The 13,346-nt window shown below is 47.3% G+C and overlaps 1 pseudogene; it reads left to right on the forward strand.

The window, feature by feature from the left end:
• Nucleotides 1–315: 315 nt before the first annotated feature.
• LOC120871681 lies at nt 316–411 on the forward strand (annotated as a pseudogene).
• Nucleotides 412–13,346: the final 12,935 nt, after the last annotated feature.

A 13,346-nucleotide genomic window follows, 5' to 3' on the forward strand; every position in this document is an offset into this window, starting at 1 on the left:
GGAACCGCGGATATGAGGGCCACCTAGAGAGTTATACTGGGATGGTTTTGACTGTGCAGGAGTCCATGCCACTAACCCATGTGCTATTCAGGGGGCGGGAGGAAGACAGGACATTGGCCAGGGTCCCCACAGTGGGTGAAACTTGGATTCCGAGTCAAGGCTGACCACATCCAGAGGCCTGGTTTTTTACTACTACATTGAAGAGTAGTACATGGGGGTGATTTTATGTGCCACATAGGTGACATTTTTACTTATAATAGTTACATATCTATTCTATTTAAATTTTCCTTTTAAAATAAACATTCAACATTCACTTTGGTACCACATATCCCCAAATTGGAACATACAGAGAAGATTTAACAGCCCCTGAGAAAGGATGACATGCAAATACATGAAGCATTTCATGTTTTTACAGTGTTATACGTCAATTCTATCTAAATGAATGAATGGGGTAAACTTGTTTAGCAGCACTATTCACTTGTTTAGCCTAAAGGTGGCAACAGCTCAAATATCTACCAACAGATGGATGAATAGACGAAACATGATAGATGCAGACAACAGAATATCACTCAGCCGTAAGAAGGAAGGACGAACTGACACAGGCCACAACATGGTCGGACCTCAAAGACATGGTGCTGAGCGAAAGAAGCCAGACACAAAAGACCACATACCGTACGATTCTGTTTATATAAAGTGCCCGGAACTGGCAAATCCACAGGGGCAGAAAGCAGGTTAACGGTTATGAGGGGTTAAGAGGAGGTGGATACGAGAAGAAACTGCTTCATGGGTGCAGGGTTTTTATGTTGGAGGGATGGGAATGTTTTGGAACTAGATGGAGGTAGTGGTTACCCAACACTGGGAATGTACTAAATGCTCTTGAATTGTTCACTGTGAAATAGTTGTTTTTATGTTCTGTCAATTTCACTTCGATAATTTTTAAAAAATAACTTATTTAAGTTTAAAGAAGGAAATGAATTTTCTTAAAAGTTAATTTAAAGAAGACTAGGAAAAAAAAAAAAAAAGACTAGGAAGTGAGTCATTAGCGCAGGGGGAGTACAAAGGTGGTACTTAGAAACTACGGCACTGCATTAGCTACTAGAAGTTCAAGGCATCTCCATCAGGGTTGAGTCTGGTAGTCTTGAGTCTTGCCCTCCTTTGTTTTTTCTGCCCCGGCAGCCAGCTCAGTGCTTCAGAAATACTTGAGTTCAGCTCAGTCCGGCTTTGTTAATTGAGTTAAGGCGAGCTGAGTCGTACTGAATGCACCAGCTGGCTGGCCTGGAGGAGATCCAAGCTGAAGATGTTAAGAATCACACTAATTCAATAAGTGGCCGCAAGGTAGTCTAAATAATGAGCCCACGTGCCTCTCCTTACCCAACCCACCCATGTTCTGTCTGCACTTTGAGAGCCTTCTCTCCCCGGAACCCCCTGTGTGTGTTTGCTGGAGACACCAGGCAAGAGAGCATAGGAGAGAAGGAAACGGAAGCGGAGAAATTTCTGTCTGCGTACAGGTGCAGCTCCAACTGCCTCTTCCTCGTCCACGCATTCATCATGCACCTCGTGTACATGAGCTCATGCTCTTGGTTCTGATGGCTTTAGTTTGAAGCTGGCTGAGCACCTTGGAGAAACAGATTCATCTCTCTGCACCTTCATCTCCTCACCTGTGAAATAATAATGGCACCTATTTTACAGGTGGGGAGACGAAGAGGGTCTTGGGAGGATTTGATGGGGTTCTTGGGAGGATTCGATGAAACAATACCCATCAAGAACTTAGCACACACTTTCAAAAAGACTGTAAGCACTCGAAAAAGGTTAGCTATGATGATTAGCAGTGACTGGTGCTGCAAAGTGGTGGGTCTGAAACATACGGCAGGCCTGGAGCCCAGAGACCAGCTTTCCAGACACAGAGGACAGAGCAGAGAAGTTGTTTGTAAACATCTTAAACAGAAGCGCATGGCTCACTCATGTAAGTTCTTCTGGGACGGTGACGTAAGCTCCCAGGACAAGGCAGGAGTAGCGGAATCTGGCTGGTGTTCTCCATGCTGGCAGGATTTTACCTACAGAGGGAGTCCCCCATGGCTGCCTGTACACAGAGACCAGAGAAAAAGCCACACGGAGTTTCCCTCTCTCTGCTCTGCTCTGGGAAGCTGCTCCATTCTGCCTCCTTGGCTAACCAGTCAGTGAGACACGGCAGGAGTGCGTGTGATGGTCTCTGTCCACAGACCTCTAGCCAACCTGCGAGGCGGCAAGTGGGAAGGGCAGGACACAGGAACCCTGAGGTGTGACTTCTCAGACCCTGCACTTTGCTGCTGCCCACGTGGCCTTGGCTAGGCTCCTGCCTCTTTCTGGCTATTACTGTTACTCATTTATGAATGAGTGAGTGGGCAAAGGTTGCAAAAAAAAACCCCACTGATTTTCAAGCTTTGAAACTATAAGAAGCTGTTTATTTAAATAAAAGTGTTCAAGAGAATGAAACGTACAAATGGACCCAAGAGTTGTTACATAGCTGAGAGAAGGGCAGGTGTCCTATAGTCCCAGCCAGTAGTCCTCCTGGCTTGCCACCACTGTCTCCTTCCATCCAGCAGCACCCAAGGTGCACATTTTAAAAACTGGAATGAATTCCTGGGGTAGAAGTGGGCCTAGAGTCCCAGGGCTGGATAGAGGGTGAGGGGGTCCCCGAGGTGGTCTGCCGCAATGCGGAGGAGCACAGATCTGCGCAGGCCTGCCTGCCCTGTGCGCCTGGCAGCATGATGTGGGAGTACAGGACACTGTGGCTTTCTGTCCACCCAGCATCCATTTCTCCTTCTGGTAAGAGCACCTTGGTGTTCCCCAGGGGAACCACTCACCCTTACTCTGTCCCTGTGACTTGGCCAGGCTTTAGCAGCGAGCATGTAATTGAGACACGGGCAATCAGATCATTCTAGCCCCTTTGCCCTAGTCATTGGCTTAGCAATGGGCAGCTGAACCTATCAGAACCCACCAGACCCAACCCTGGGACTTTTCCAGGAGGCAACCAGGAGAAAGCCTCCATCAGATTCTGTAAAACAGATGGAGGGTTTTTCCCTGAAATCCAAACAGGGAAAAGCAGGGCTGAAGAGGTCAGGAGAGGCAAATTCCTGAAGACTTCAAGGAGAGCCTGGGTCCTGCCATGCCTGAAACTCACACGGCCCTTACTTCTCAGTTAAAAAGTCATACACTTTGATCTGGCTTAAGTCCATTCAAGTTAGGAGTTTGTCATTTTGCAACTGAAACCTCTCAACTAATACAATGGGCAAGTTTTTTTTAATCCCCCTTAAGTTTCAGTTTTCTCATCTACTAAGTGTCTCTAAAAATCCATACACCTCACCCCTGTGAAGTGAAAGTTGCTCATTCCTGTGCAACTCTTTGCAACCCTATGGACTGTAGTCGGCAGGCTCCTCTGTCCATGGGCTTCTCTAGCCAAGAAGACTGGTGTGGGTAGCCGTTCCCTTCTCCAGGGGATCTTCCCTACTCAGGTATCAAACCCAGGTTTCCCACATCGCAGGTGGATTCTTTACTGTCTGAGCCACCAGGGAAGCCCCACCTCCACCACACCCCTAAGTGGATCTATAAACACATGTACGCCATTACAGCAGCAGCAGCAAGACATCGGCAAGAGTGGTTAAGGATTTTGAATACTCTCTAGTTCTCAGGAAAGCAAAACAAAAGTTGGCTACTATCAGTTCGCTATATTCTCTAAATGAGAGTTGAGAGGAGAAGCAGAAGACAAATAAATGTCCATTATAAGCAGGAAAGGAGAAAGCAGGAGGCCAGATATTAATGGGAAAATGCCAGGGGAATGTATATAAGGCCTCAGTTTTGGACTTTTTTCAATTAGATGGTGGGGAAGGGGTCTGCAGGGGACTAACATTCCCACAATTATGCAGGTGGGGCTGAGCCCAAGGGAAACCCTACCAATCATATAACCCACCCCCTTCCCTACTTCCTTCCTTCCCCCCAGGCTCTTGTTCAGTTCAGTTCAGTTCAGTTGCTCAGTCGTGTCCGACTCTTTGCAACCCCATGAATCGCAGCATGCCAGGCCTCCCTGTTCATCACCATCTCCCAGAGTTCACTCAGACTCACGTCCATCGAGTCAGTGATACCATCCAGCCATCTCATCCTCGGTCGTCCCCTTCTCCTCCTGCCCCCAATCCCTCCCAGCATCAGAGTCTTTTCCAATGAGTCAACTCTTCTCAAGAGGTGGCCAAAGTACTGGAGTTTCAGCTTTAGCATCATTCCTTCCAAAGAAATCCCAGGGTTGATCTCCTTCAGAATGGACTGGTTGCATCTCCTTGCAGTCCAAGGGACTCTCAAGAGTCTTCTCCAACACCACAGTTCAAATGCATCAATTCTTCGGCGCTCAGCCTTCTTCACAGTCCAACCCTCACATCCATACATGACCACAGGAAAAACCATAGCCTTGACTAGACGGACCTTAGTCGGCAAAGTAATGTCTCTGCTTTTGAATATACTCTCTAGGTTGGTCATAACTTTTCTTCCAAGGAGTAAGCGGCTCTTGAGGCCAGGGAAAATCTAGACGAAGAGTTGAGAGGGATTTGTCTTAGAGAAGGAAGTAGGGAGGCCTGCGCTCTGAAACCTTGGATGAGAGCTTGACAAGCTCACAACCAGCTCCACGCGCGTGGCCAAACCTTAGCTGGACAGACCAGGGTCAGGCTTGTGCAGCCCCAGAAGAGCTGTTTCTGGGGACCGCCATCTCAGCACGCTATTGTGGTCTGCCCAGGAACCCTTGAAATCGAAAGCCCCGAGCTCCCCTTGTCACTGCTAGCGCACATAAATACCACCAGGGGGGATTTCCCACGGAATTTTTTGCAACCACTCAAATGTTTCATTTCCCATTGTTTGCCAGCCCCTCTCCGAGCCTCAACTGTCAAAGCAGCAACAAACACAGACTGCTTTTCCCCCAGGACCCCATGGCGCTTGCTCCTGCTCCCCCTCCACGTCAGCAAGCTGGCGTTGGCAGGATTTGATCGGCTCGGCCAGGGAATAAGGTCTGTTAGTCAACTAGTGAAGCACGTCAGCAGAGGGAATACCTGGCGCTACACAGCCCAGCCTGCTGTGGAGGCTAGGTTTTGTGCCACCGCGCCCCCCCCCCATTATTAGTATACTCATAGTGACTAATAATTATATTTATAGAAAGAAACCCCTTCCACAAATCCAAAGCACTTGACTAAAATATACACTGCAGCTGTTAATTTTTTGCTTTTTGAATATGAACTTGAATCTTTTTACCTGGCCCAGCATGTTTTAATGGAATTCTAAGTAGTATTCCATACATCAGTGCTCAGAAAAGATCATCTTTATTGATTGAAAACATCTGTTTTTGACAAGCACTGTACTGGGCATGTGGGGGACCTGAATACCATAAAGTGGTGTCGTGATTTTATGGCAACATGGGGTGGAGGGCGATAATCAGGGAGTTTATACAGGCGATGTTGGTCTGAGGGCTGGTAGGATTAGCCAGGCAGACACGTCTATGATTTCCCACCAGTTGGCAATGAGTACATGTACTGTGTGCAGGGTTTCCCAAGTGGCTTACCGGTGGCTCCTGCCTGTCAATGCAGGAGACACGGGTTTAATCCCTGGATGGGGAATATCCCCTGGAGAAGGAAATGGCAGCCCACTCAAGTATTCTCACCTGGGAAATCCCATGGACAGAGGAGCCTGGAGGGCTACAGTCCCGCGGGGTTGCAGAGTCGGACACGACTGAGCAACTAAACAACAACACGTAGGATGCATGACCCTGGGGACCCAGACAAGGCTGGACACGTGTGACACAGGTGATTCTGTGAGGATCAGGGATGGTAAAGATACCTGTAAATATCTGTTCACCTGGGCCCACCCTGTGTACCACAGAGGTCGCCCTCGTCATGAATTTATTCAGGTAGCCACTCATTCACTCCTCCATTAAAGCCACAAATATTTACTGATTTTTTTTTAGGGTGTGCCAAGTCGAGGCTATACGCTGGGGGACACAAAGATGACCAAAGTCAGCCTGGTGCCTTTCCTCTGAAAGTTTTTGTCCCAGCAGGGCGTTCATTAAACAAATATCTATGTAAAATTATAAAGAAATATACAATAAAAAAAGAGCAGTTAAATACACACGAGAAGCTCCCTGCTCCTCTTTTACTGATCTCCCGCCTTATGCCAAGTGCTGTAGGGGCCACAGATCTGAATCAATGCCTGGTGCAGCAAAAACCCAAAGACCAACCAGAACTCATGACAGAAAGAGGCCAGGCAGCGGCCACAGTGGCACTTTTCAGTTTACATGGCTCTTTTTACAGCATGGACACTCTGGATCCTGCCAGTAAGACTGGGTTTGGCTGTTTAGGAGTTATTCTCTCCACGGGAGGAATTCGAAACCGGGAGAGATAAAGGGATTGGCCTTCCTGAGGTCACACAGCTCGAAAGGCCAGGAATGCTACGTCTATTTTTACAACGACAGAAACGGAAGCAGAGCAAAGCAGTCATCTTACTTTCCCAGAGGCACACTATCTGTCAAAGAAGAGGAAACATAAGTGCAAAATTCTAGTGGGAAAGAGAACAGACGATCTTGAGACAGGTGAGTCTCAGAAGGTAGAGATGGAGGAAGATGATAACACAGAGCATGAATTCCAACTCACAAAAGGGACCTCTCCTCTGCCTCCCGTGGGCGGGTTTTAGTCTGGCCAGAGCGTGATCTGAAGTCACCAGAACCAACACGTAGTGACCCCTCTGATATCCCAGACATCACAACATTCCTGCAAGGAGCATATTAAAACTCCCATTTTCCAGATAAGGAGGTTGAAACTCTGACCACACACAAAACTGTGCAGTAGGAGAACCACAGTTTATACTGTGGTCCATCTGATACTAGGACCTGTGGAGCTGCTTATACCCAGAGCTGCCTCCCTCTGGGAGCCTAGGAGTGCTGGCAACAGGATGCTGGAGGAGGTGGCATGGGGAGGCAGGGCCCAGGGGCCGAGTGTAGTCTGCCCAAGAATGTGGCCCAACCCGCCCACTTTTTAACACGGTGGCATCTCTGACAGACCCTCTTGTCCTTTTCCTGTGCTGGCCTTCCTAACGCAATAAATAAACCCTTAGAGAAACGTGACCCGAGCCAGGCAGTAAATGATGGCACTGTCAGTTGTACACGACTGTAGAAACAAACACAGACTGTAATCATCGTGCTGTACGGGGAGAAAGACATTTGGCAAATGAGATTCCATTTTCACATTGGTTTGTGCTGAGCATATAAATTTCCTGCGGGCCGGCCAGCGTTGGGGATGTGTAATTGATTGCCTGCATTATAATAAACAAGCCGTGACAGGTGATCATTCATCATATTCCGCTGAACGTTCCAGCACACCAGAAAACGGAGGAAGAGAGGGAACGAGCGAGCGAGGGCAGAGGAGAGGAGGAGCCTGGGGGAGGGGAGAGGGTCGGAAAGACTGAGTATTCCCGACAGACAGAAAGCCCGGGAAGGGGCGGGGGCAGAGAATCCGCAGAGCGGGCTCGGGGAAAGTGAAAGCAATTACTATAATTCTTCTGATTATCTAATTTGTTCTTTCTGGTCTTCGTTATGTGACCCTCTCGCCGCCCCCGCCCCCGCCCCCGCCCCCACACCCACACCCACCCCATGCCACTCCAACACAGGAGATCCCCCTCGGGGACTTGGGAAGACACAGATAGAATGCTCCTCCCAAGACTGAAGAGGGGAAGGGGAAAGGCGAGGTGGGGGAGGGGCCGCGTCTAGTTGTAACCGGAGTAGGTACATTCGGGAAAACCTCGGGAGGAGGGCGTGTGTGTGTGTGTGTGTGCGCGCCCGCGCGCGCGCGTGTGCTAGTGTGTGCAGGACTTAGCTTCTCTTTTGCTCTGTGATGCCTCCAATCAGATGAATAGGAACCAGTATCTTTACATTTTAAAAATGTAAAGGGTGTCTGGGGAAACAGAACACAAATGAAAAGTTCCTTTTATTGAGGGAAAGAACAGAATCCAAGTTGGCATCGGATCTGGTTCCAGAAGCCTGTCAAGTGGGGCTCTCACTCGTCCGCTCTCGTCCGCCACCCCAACCCCTTCCCAGCCCCAGCCTCTCTCTGCCCTCGGCCAGGGGGCTGGGGTCGAAAAGGAGCTGCTGGAAAGCACCCTCCTCTCCAGGAGCTTCAGCCCAGACAGACACGAGGCGGAAGCCCGTTGGCATATGAAGGACAGCAAGACAAATGAAGAGCTCTCGAGCCAGCGCACGCATTAAATAAGTACTTACAATATGCAAAAGCCAAAGCCCTCAACAAGGGAGTGAGTGAAGAGCAGAGACAGGGATGGATTTGTCTCCCCAATTCTCACCCTGCCAATTTCTAACCCTCCGATCCTCACCCACCAAACGGCCTCTCGTCCCCTCTCGGGTACCAATGGCTTAGCGCAGGTGAGCTTCCTACCCCGGGAGCTGGGCGCTGAGGGGGCGTGGCCCGCGCTAAAATCGGGGGCGGGGTCTGGGTGGGGCTTAGCCGGGGGCGGAGTGAGCACAGAGAAAGACAGTAACGTGATGGGCGACTGCTTTCAGTCTCCCACTGCTTCCTAGAATGCACTCTCTTTTAATCCTAGCTTTAACAACTGTAATCTGTTACTTTGGAGATTGTTATAAAGCCGCCGCTTTTGAAGACTGTTCGAGAGACCTGCCTTCTAAAAGCTGTGACATCAGCCCCAGCGGTGTGGGCTGCCTCCCCTCGGTGATCTGTGTGGTCTCTGAAAAATTAACAGCTTCTCTAGGTCTCCCAAGAATCCCAGGAAGAAAGCTAGGGCAGGTGCTCTTGTCTCAATTCGCTTATTTCTTCCCGTCTCCACATAAGAATTTATGAAATAGGTCTTAGGGTCCCAATTTTACAGGGGAAGAAATGGAGGCACAAAGAAACGAAGTTACTTGCTTACGATCTGGCAGCAAAAAGAATGAAAAATGGAACCCAAGGGTCTTTTCTTCTATGCTTTGCACATGCTTTCTTCCTTCAAGCCCCAAGAATAAGTGTGCAAAGGGATAATGAGGGAGGAGAGTTGAGTTTGTTTGGGATGACCAAACCCTCTTGCTTTAACCTGCTACATATTGTTCAGACCTGCCTCTTTCTTTCCACCACCACTGTGCCCCCTGACCAAGCCATCTTGCTCCTGCCCCAGGGCTTCTACCTCCTCTCCCATACCCAGCCTAATATTGCTGCCCACTCACATCCATTTTCCACCAGCCATCAGGATGATCTGTTCGTTGTTCTGAACATGAGAACACCATCCAGATCTTTCACCAGCTGGCTCAGTCTACCTCACTAGCTACATCTTTTACTATTCATACTATCATTATCATCATCCTTACTCTAAAATTCACGTAACATAAAGTTTACCATCTTAATGATTTTAGCATGTGTAACTCAGGGACATTACGTAGATTCTCACTGTCATGCAACCATCACTACTCTCTAGTCCTGAACTTTTCATCACCCAAACAGAAACCCCTTTCCCATTAGAGGTCACTTCTCATTCCACCTTCCTTCAGCCCCTGGCAGCTACCAATTTGCTTTCTATTTCTATGGGTTTGTCTATTCTGGAAATTTCATATAAATGAAAGCCTACGGTGTGTGGCCTTTTATAACTTCTTTCACTTAGCACTATGTTTTCAATGTTCATCCATGTTGTAGCAACTTCATTTCTTTTGATGGGTGAATAATATTCCATGGCATGGACAACCCAACTTTTGTTTTTTCATTAATGAATATTTGGGTTGTTCCCAACTTCTGGCTATTGTGAATAATCCCTCTGTAAATATGTGCATACAAGATTTTGTTTGAACATCTGTTTTCAATGCTTTGGGGTATATACTTAGGAGTGGAATTCCTGGATCATATGGTAATTCTATATTGAACTTGTTGAGTAACCACCAAGACTGTTTTCCAGTGACTGCATCATTTTACATTCTTACTAGCAGAGCACAAAGCTTCTAATTTTTCCACATCCTTGCCAACACTTGTTACTTTCCTTTTTGTTGTTGTTGTTGTTTAGTAGCCATCCCAATGGGTGTGTCTAGCTCCATCTTTTCTCTTCCCCTCACTTTTACTTCTCTGGGCTTCTGCATCCTCAAGTAGACCTCTTTCTCTTAAAAGGGGGCTTGTATATACAATGACTTCTGCCTCCCTCATCTCCAAAGCTAGATCAGATTCCCCATTGATGATGCATCTAAGACCCATAGCCTTCCTTTCATAGCTCCCAGCTTGGTTGTGAGTTTATGTTTCCTGTGTGATTACTGATTAACGTCCATCTTCTTGACTTGATTACAACCTCCCCCCAGGCAGGGACCATTCTGCTTTTGTTCATCCTCTGTATCTTCAGCACTTAGCACAGACCCAGGTAGAGTTTAGATGCTCCAAGAATACTTGGTGGATGGATGCATGAACAATGAATGAGATCCAAGTTCAGGTCCTGCATCCTTCTGAATTTCTCTTTTCTTTTCTTCACTTCTCAGTGGAGTTGGTAGGTCTCGATACATCAGAACCTGAAGAACCTGCTTCCTACATAAGAAATGTGGAGGCTTAGGAGATTCTGCTTGCATAATTCATCCTCACTAATGTCCTCCTTAAGAGCCATGGCAATTCCAGCCTGGGATTCTGTCTCGAGTGGGAATTGTGCCGATTCTGCCCTGCAGTGCTGCTGAAGGTTTAGGAACTTGAAATATATACGCTTAGTGTAAACATGACCTCAGCATGACAGGGTGATCCCTGTGTTTGCCAAGCCATTAATTTTTATGTAATAACAGCCACCACGACAAACTGCATTTCCCCCACACTCTGAGTCGCTCTTAAGGTCAGATTCTATGGGACTGTGTGAGACAAAATCTTTATACACTAGACTGTAGTGGTGAGTTCTCTGTGTTTACAGCTCTGCGCCTACATGCAGCTCCAAAGAGCTGAAAATAGAGGATTAAAAATTCATGCAGCTACTCTCTTCCAAGGAATTCCAAACACTTAGAAGATGATGTCTATCCCATGAAGTCATTAGATTTTGGATATGACCATTCCCATCTCGAAGACAGGGATCAGAGGCCCAGAGACATGAAGCAACTTTGCCAGGGCCCACCCCCCACCACTACCCCCAATACAGGAGCCGTAGGCTCAGGCAAAGAGCCCTCTCTCACCCATCTAGCCCATGCCCTCTCCATTAGCTTGATTAAGACAATTGATTTATTCATTCTTGGTGGTTGAGAGGGGAGAAAAAACCAACATGCCATTTGTGTGATATAAATATCTCTGGAAAAAGCTTAAAAACATTGTGTCATACATATTTTGTTAATACCACAGTCAATCACACACGTCCAAGTGCACAGTTCCATCAACCAAGAAGGGAGGTGGGGGGAAGTGGGGTGAGGGTGGTGGTAGGGGGGAGACCCAGGAGGGACTTGGTTCTGAATCCTCTGTTCCAGCTGAAGACGCCTTGGCGGTTTTCTCTTTAGCATAGTGCCTTCAAAGAACCTCCTAGATGTCTCAGAAGCTTGATGTTGGGCCAGAACATGAGTAGGTAGGGAAGCAAGGGTGCTGGGATGTTTATCTGGCCAGTTCACAAAGAAAAGATGGGGGTGGCACCTTCTCATTCAACATGGTCTCTGGACTCGCAGAAGAATTTGGATCTCAACCTGGTTCCTCTTCCCCCACTCCCATGCAATGCACTCCCCCCATCAGTGCCAATTGTCAAAAAGCCTTTAATCTCAGTGATTCCACTGTTAAGAATTTAGCCCAAGGAAATAATTAAAGATGTGTAAGATTTTACAACAGGATATTTCTCATAACACAAACTATAGTGAGAGATTAGAAACAGCCTCCACAGTCAACCAGCCATCAGTTCAGTTCAGTCGCTCAGTCGTGTCCGTCTCTTTGCAACCCCATGAATCACAGCACACCAGGCCTCCCTGTCCATCACCAACTCCCGGAGTTCACTCAGACTCACATCCATCGAGTCAGTGATGCCATCCAGCCATCTCATCCTCTGTCGTCCCCTTCTCCTCCTGCCCCCGATCCCTCCCAGCATCAGTCTTTTCCAATGAGTCAACTCTTCGCATGAGGTGGCCAAAGTACTGGAGTTTCAGCTTTAGCATCATTCCTTCCAAAGAAATCCCAGGGCTGATCTTCAGAATGGACTGGTTGGATCTCCTTGCAGTCCAAGGGACTCTCAAGAGTCTTCTTCAACACCACAGGTCAAAAGCATCAATTCTTCAGCACTCAGCTTTCTTCACAGTCCAACTCTCACATCCAGACATGACTACTGGAAAAACCATAGCCTTGACTAGGCGGACCTTTGTTGGCAAAGTAATGTCTCTGCTTTTCAATATGCTATCTAGGTTGGTCATAACTTTCCTTCCATGGACTAAGCGTCTTTTAATTTCATGGCTGCAATCACCATCTGCAGTGATTTTGGAGCCCAAAAAAAGAAAGTCTGACACTGTTTCCACTGTTCCCCATCTATTTCCCATGAAGTGATGGGACTGGATGCTATGATCTTCGTTTTCTGAATGTTGAGCATTAAGCCAACTTTTTCACTCTCCTCTTTCACTTGCATCAAGAGGCTTTTGAGTTCCTCTTCACTTTCTGCCATAAGGGTGGTGTCATCTGCATATCTGAGGTTATTGATATTTCTCCCGGCAATCTTGATTCCAGCTTGTGTTTCTTCCAGTCCAGCGTTTCTCATGATGTACTCTGCATATAAGTTAAATAAGCAGGGTGACAATATACAGCCTTGACGTATTCCTTTTCCTATTTGGAACCAGTCTGTTGTTCCATGTCCAGTTCTACCTGTTGCTTACTGACCTGCATACAGATTTCTCAAGAGGCAGGTCGGGTGGTCTGGTATTCCCATCTCTTTCAGAATTTTCCACAGTTTATTGTGATCCACACAGTCAAAGGCTTTGGCATAGTCAATAAAGCAGAAATAGATGTTTTTCTGGAACTCTCTGGCTTTTTCCATGATCCAGTGGATGTTGGGAATTTCATCTCTGGTTCCTCTGCCTTTTCTAAAACCACCTTGAACATCAGGAAGTTCACGGTTCATGTATTGCTGAAGCCTGGCTTCGAGAATTTTGAGCATCACTTTACTAGCATGTGAGATGAGTACAATTGTGCAGTAGTTTGAATATTCTTTGGCATTGCCTTTCTTTGGGATTGGAATGAAAACTGAGCTTGTCCAGTCCTGTGGCCACTGCTGAGTTTTCCAAATTTGCTGGCATATTGAGTGCAGCACTTTCACAGCATCATCTTTTAGGATTTGAAATAGCTCAACTGGAATTCCATCACCTCCACTAGCTTTGTTCGTAG

Source organism: Oryx dammah, unplaced genomic scaffold, assembly GCF_014754425.2.
Source record: "Oryx dammah isolate SB20612 unplaced genomic scaffold, SCBI_Odam_1.1 HiC_scaffold_12, whole genome shotgun sequence".
Classification (NCBI taxonomy): domain Eukaryota; kingdom Metazoa; phylum Chordata; class Mammalia; order Artiodactyla; family Bovidae; genus Oryx; species Oryx dammah.